Source organism: Theobroma cacao, chromosome 2, assembly GCF_053813885.1.
Source record: "Theobroma cacao isolate CCN51 chromosome 2, ASM5381388v1, whole genome shotgun sequence".
Taxonomy (NCBI): domain Eukaryota; kingdom Viridiplantae; phylum Streptophyta; class Magnoliopsida; order Malvales; family Malvaceae; genus Theobroma; species Theobroma cacao.
Genome location: NC_142640.1, coordinates 44,313,310 through 44,319,398, shown reverse-complemented (window position 1 = coordinate 44,319,398; position 6,089 = coordinate 44,313,310). Strand labels below are relative to the sequence as shown.

At 35.2% G+C, this 6,089-nt stretch overlaps 1 long non-coding RNA gene across 1 annotated transcript; it reads left to right on the top strand.

Moving 5' to 3' along the window:
- The first annotated feature begins 2,671 nt into the window (after positions 1-2,671).
- Positions 2,672-5,130, top strand: LOC18609727 (uncharacterized). Its single transcript, XR_016024493.1, has 2 exons — positions 2,672-4,984; positions 5,078-5,130. It is a non-coding gene; the product is annotated as an uncharacterized LOC18609727 (long non-coding RNA).
- The last annotated feature ends 959 nt before the right edge of the window (positions 5,131-6,089 follow it).

Here is a 6,089-nt window from a genome sequence, read left to right as displayed (position 1 = left end):
TTCCTTGCATCATATGTATTTAACTATGCAAATAAATGGAACTCAACCAATGATGGAATTGTAATAAAGTTGTAAGTGACAATTTTCTTAAAATTTTTAGGTAAGGAAAATTTTAATATTCTACTAAAAGTTTTTAAATTTTAGAAAAAAATTTCAATATCAAGAGCTTATTTTTAATAAAAATAAAAAAGGTAAAAAATCATAAAAAGAGGAAAAATAAAAAGAATAAAAGAAACAAAATGGAATAAAAGATTTATTCCAAACCTCTACATATATAAGACACTAAATTAATCTGATGATGGAGTCTTTTCAATAACTAAATGATTTTCCCAAATATCTCCAAGGTGAGAGGACTTTCTTTAATATTCACTAAAAGTGTCAGGAAGATCTAAAAAAATAAGTTTCTAACTGTTAAATAATGAAATAAGAAAATCCTTTCATAAATATAAAATTAATTTGATAACGCTATTTTTTCAAGAAAGTAAGTGGCTTTCTTAAATACTTTTGAATTGAGGGGAATTTTCCTAGATCTCATCAAAAGTGTTAGGAAGACTTTTGAAAGATCTCTAATATTTAAATAATGATATAATAAAAAGAAAAAGGGAAAATTAATAATAACAATTAAATCAAATATGAAATTAAGGATATCTTTTTTTTTGCGAGGATAAATTAAGAACCATCTTATCAAAGCTAAAATAAAATAACATATAATTAATGGGTATTATTTATTAAATGGACATAGCATAGATGCTAATACTTTCTTAGTGTGTAATTGTACTAACGAATCTAATTCTATTTTGTAAACCACAACCTATTTTTCTAATAAACTTAAGTTAAATTTAGAATTTTATTAAAAATAATGAATTTAATTAGATAATCAACTGCATTTATATAAAAAAGATTGATAACGACTCATTTTACATTAAGTGGTTAAGTTCTCAAACTCGTATGTTTTGACAAATTCATTTTGTCAATACAAAACGCAATCAATTACTGAATTTTATTATATTTTTAAAATTTATAATCAATAATTTTTTTCAAGTTAATAATAAAAATAAATAAAATTTTAAAATAATGACAATATTACACATATTAAAACTATTTCATAATTTTTTTTTATTTTCAATTTTGTCTTTTTTTTCTCTTTTTTCTCTTCGTGCCTTCATCTGTTCTCTTTCCCCATTTTTTTTCTTTTTTTTTCACACCTAAAGCATGCAACCACGTCATTTGCATCAACTTACGCAAAAAAAAAAAAAGGAAAAGAAAAAAAGGCAACGAATTAGACAGCCCAATTGGCTACGTGTCAACCATGGAACGTAGTTGGGGCTTATTTTAATTGTAAAGATAGATTTTTCATGGATGATGATTTTAATATTTTAAGATTCTTTTGCCATTGACTCCTAGGAAGTGCAGGGCGGTGACAGCTTTGCGCACACATATCTAAGTCTAACAATGATGGAACAATCTTTTCACCCTTTTTCTGACCGGACGTAATTATTTAGAAAATTGAAACTTATACATGTCTGAGAGTACTGCTTTCGATAGCTATTGGCAGGTTGATATGCCTTCAAGCACTTGCTAATTTGGTGGTTAACTAATTAGCATGGTCATATTGGTATTTAAAAAGTAAAATTTTACATTGATTGATCTATAATTTTTTTATTTAAAAAATAAAATTTAAATTTTTTTTAATTATAAAAAAAATTATTTTCTTTTTAGTGTTTCAAAGAGACTTGAGAAGTCTTAACGATAAGCACTCTTGTTATCTATATGTATTATGTGATGTGATAAATCGTTGGCTCTTTGTACGTATATTCTCTGGACATTTTTTCGAACAGAACCTACAAACCAATTTTAGTAGTTGACTTTGAAAATGTGTCACTGAGTTACATACTGTAGATAAATAAAACAAAGACTGTAGTCTTGATTGTGGGCCGTGCAATTTGCTGCGAGGTGAAAATGCCTAGCAGAAACACGTCCTTCCAACTTCTTTTTGTTTCTTCCTTCCTCTTTTTTCTAGACTTTATCACCTTGAGACTGCTGAATTCAATTCCAATGTTGGCTGCATGGAGATGAAGAGGAAAGCCCTTCTTAGTATCAAAGAAGGTCTTAGGGATCCCTTTGGTCGACTCTCTTCTTGGATTGGTGAAGATTGCTGCAACTTGGCAGGCGTAGGCTGTAGCAATCAGACAGGTCATATTGTTGACCTCAGAAATAAGTACGACTGTCCTTCGGATGGAGGGAATTCAGCACCACCTAATCGGTTCTATCAATTGGGTGGTACGTTGAATCCTTCTTTGCTGAACTTGACACATTTGAATTACTTGGATGTGAGTGATAACGATTTCTTAGGAATTCCAATCCCTGATTTCCTTGGTTCACTCAAGAATTTGAAATATCTTAACCTGAATTGGGCAAACTTTTCTGGAATGATTCCTCCCCACACCTTGGGAATCTGTCAACCTTAGTTCATCTTGATCTCAGTATGATGGGGATTTCAACTTCAGAAGAGCTTTGGGTGTCAGATTTAGAATGGCTCTCTAGCCTCTCTTTTCTTCAATACCTCAACTTAAGATATGTAAACCTCAGTAAGGCAACCAATAATTGGCTGCAAGTCATAAGTATGCTTCCTTCACTGTTTGAGTTGTATTTATTTAGCTGTCGACTTTATGACCTCCCTCAGACTCTTCCATTTGTAAATTTCACATCCCTTCAGGCCCTTGACCTCTCTTATAACAAGTTCAGCTCTTCACTGCCACACTGGCTGTTTAATTTCAGTACCCTCGTTGAAGTTCGACTTCGTGATTCTAACCTTACAGGTCACACTCCAAAGGTTTCACCAGGAAATCTTCGCAACTTACAAGTTTTAGATTTATCATCGAGTTCCATTGGCGGTGAAATTGAAGAACTCATAGAGGGTTTGTCAAGATGCAGTAATTGTAGCTTAGAGACATTGGATTTAAACACAAATAATCTCGCAGGGAACTTACCTGATTCCTGGGGGTTCCTTAGGAATTTGAAGTTTCTTGCACTCCGCTCCAATAAACTTACAGGGAAGTTATCTGATTCCTTGGGGTCCCTAGGTTATTTAGCATACCTTCAGCTTTCCCACAACGCATTTTGGGGTCCACTTCTGAAGTCAGTGGGGAATTTGTCACGTTTGGAAGTGCTCGACCTGAGATTCAACATGATGAGTGGAGCCATCACTGAAAGTATTGGACAACTCCCGCGGTTGTTTCAACTGGGTCTCTATGGGAATCTGGGAATTCCTTTGAAGGAGTCATAACCGAGCTTCATTTTCAGAATCTAACAAGATTATGTGATCTCTGTTTATCATCTACAAACAAATCCTTGGTGTTTAGATTGAGACATGACTGGATTTCTCCCTTCCAGCTCAATCAAATTGCAATCAGTGATTGCCAATTAGGCCCTTCGTTCCCTTCGTGGCTCAGAACTCAAAACACGTCTTTTGAAATTACGCTCTCAAATGTAGGCATTTCAGACACCATTCCTGATTGGTTTTGGAGAATAGTACCAGAGATTTGGTGGCTGGATCTTTCTCACAACCAGTTGAGAGTGAAGCTTCCTAGGTCAATTGCTTTTCCCTCTGATCTAGGGGTACGGATTAATTTAGGATTCAACCATCTGGAGGGTTCCATACCACTTTCGTCAAATGTGACAGATCTCTCATTGAAGAACAATTTTTCTGGGCCGATTCCCTCAAACATAGGCCATGAAATATCAGAATTGCAAAACTTAGATCTTTCTGGGAACTTTTTAAATGGGTGCATTCCGCCAACTCTAAACAATTTGACGAATTTTAATTTTCTTGATCTATCAGCATCAGTTATCTGAAGAATTCCAAGCAATGGCAGGGTTTGCAATATTTGATGATTGTAGATCTTTCTAAGAATAATCTATCAGGTGATATACCCTGCTCTATGTGCTCTATTCCTTCACTTGGCCGGTTGAAATTGAGCCGTAATAATCTTTCTGGGGAGCTCTCTAAGTTCTTGCAGGATTGCAAAGTTTCTGTTTTCACTTGATCTTGGAGGGAATAAATTCACAGGGTCTATACCCGAGTCAATGTGACCAGCCAATCTCCGATGTCCTTTTTAAGCCTCGGAGCCAACATTCTAACAGGAAGCATTCCTGAACAACTATGTCACCTCTCCAACATCCACATCTTGGATCTAGCACAAAACAATTTATCAGGGTCCATTCCTACTTGTTTGGGCAGCTTGCCACGTCTGAAAACTTTGCGCACCATCTTCAGGCTTGGACCCTCATCCACAGAAACAACATTCGATAACCACATGAAGTTGGTCATCGAGGGACCAGAAATTGTATTTACCAAAATAATTCCACTTATAAACGGCATCGACCTGTCCAGCAACAATTTAGTGGGAGAGATACCAGAGGAGATAACAAATCTATCAACCTTAGGATTCTTGCATTTATCTTGGAACCTACTGACGGCGAGAATTCCAGAAAATCTTGACAGTTTACAATGGCTAGAAGCCCTTGACCTTTCGCATAACCATCTTTCAAGCCCAATTCCTCCAAGCATATCTTCAATGGCTCTCTTGAACTATTTGAACTTGTCTTACAACAACCTCCTCGGTCAAATTCCATCATCTAACCAACTGCAGACCATTGCCTATCCATCCATTTATGAGGGTAACCCGGGACTCTGTGGGCCTCCATTGTCAATCAACTGCTCAATGCCCATTGATGGAGACATATATGCCAACGACAAGGATGGTGACAGAGCGGAAAAACCACACTTCTATCTAAGTGCGCTACTGGGATTTTTTGTGGGATTTTGGCCATTTTATGCAGTTTGGTTATAAAGAAATCTATCCAACATGCCTACTTCCGGTTCTTGGATAAGAAGATGGATGAGCTCTCCGTGCTGATTGCTGTTAACATGGCTCGTTTGCAAAGGAAGAATGTAATGGAGAGAAATTGAGGTCGATTCATTGTAAGTGCTCTCCTTTCTGACCTTTTTTTCCATTTGGTTTTTGGTTGTTTCCTTCTTATCTCACGACTTGTATCTTCCACGTTGTATTTGTAGCGAAGTGATGTCTCCATCCTAGAAGATGGAGTTGGAAGAGTAGAAATCCCAAATGAAGATAGAAAGATTCTTTTTAACTTCTACACTAGTTTGATGGTTTCTGTCATGGTTTTTGAATTATTATAAGTTGTTAATTTCCTAGGATCTTCTATTTCCTATGAGTCAAACGATGTTTGTTAGTATTATCTTGATTCTTATTTTTATTCCTTCGATTAATTTTCATGTATTTTGATGCACATGAATTATATCAAAATTTTCACTTAAATCCTTGTTCTTTTATTTGTATCCATTGAGCTCTTGATTCATTATTTTATGTTAAATGAACCGAATTTGAAGTAAAACCAATCAAGTGCAATCAGGCGCCATTTAAAGGAAAAAGGATCCCGGAGCTTTTGTGGTCCTTCATTGTCAACCAGCTGCTCATCTCAAGCAATGGATACGGAGAAGATAAAAATAATACTTGGAAAGGTGAAGACAGATCTGAAAAATTACTGTTCTATGTAAGCATGGGGCTGGGATATTCGCTACAGGATTTTGGGTTGTTTGTGGCAGTTTGGTAATCAAACACTTCTCATGAGTATGACAAAGCCTTTTAGAATGTAATGGTCATGAATAAAAAGTTGGCTCACCTTGGTTTCATGCTTGAATGTGTGTATATGTTTCCCCCGCCTTAGTTCCAGCAATGGACCATTGAATTATTGACTTTGGAAATGCCTCTCCACCGAATCCTTGTTTACACGGAACATTTTCAACAATAATGCTATGAGATATTGTATAGGGATTTTTGTGATAGGAATTAGATGTAATACTATAAATAAATTAACAAGATGTATAAAAGACAATGGAAAGGAAGACTAGAGTAGTTATTGAAGTATTGATTTTGGAAATGCCTCACCACATAATCTTTGCTTACGCTGAACATTTTCAACAATAATGTTATGAGATATTGTACATAGATTATTGTGATAGGAAGATGTAGTATTGCAAATAAATAAAAACAATATACTAGAGG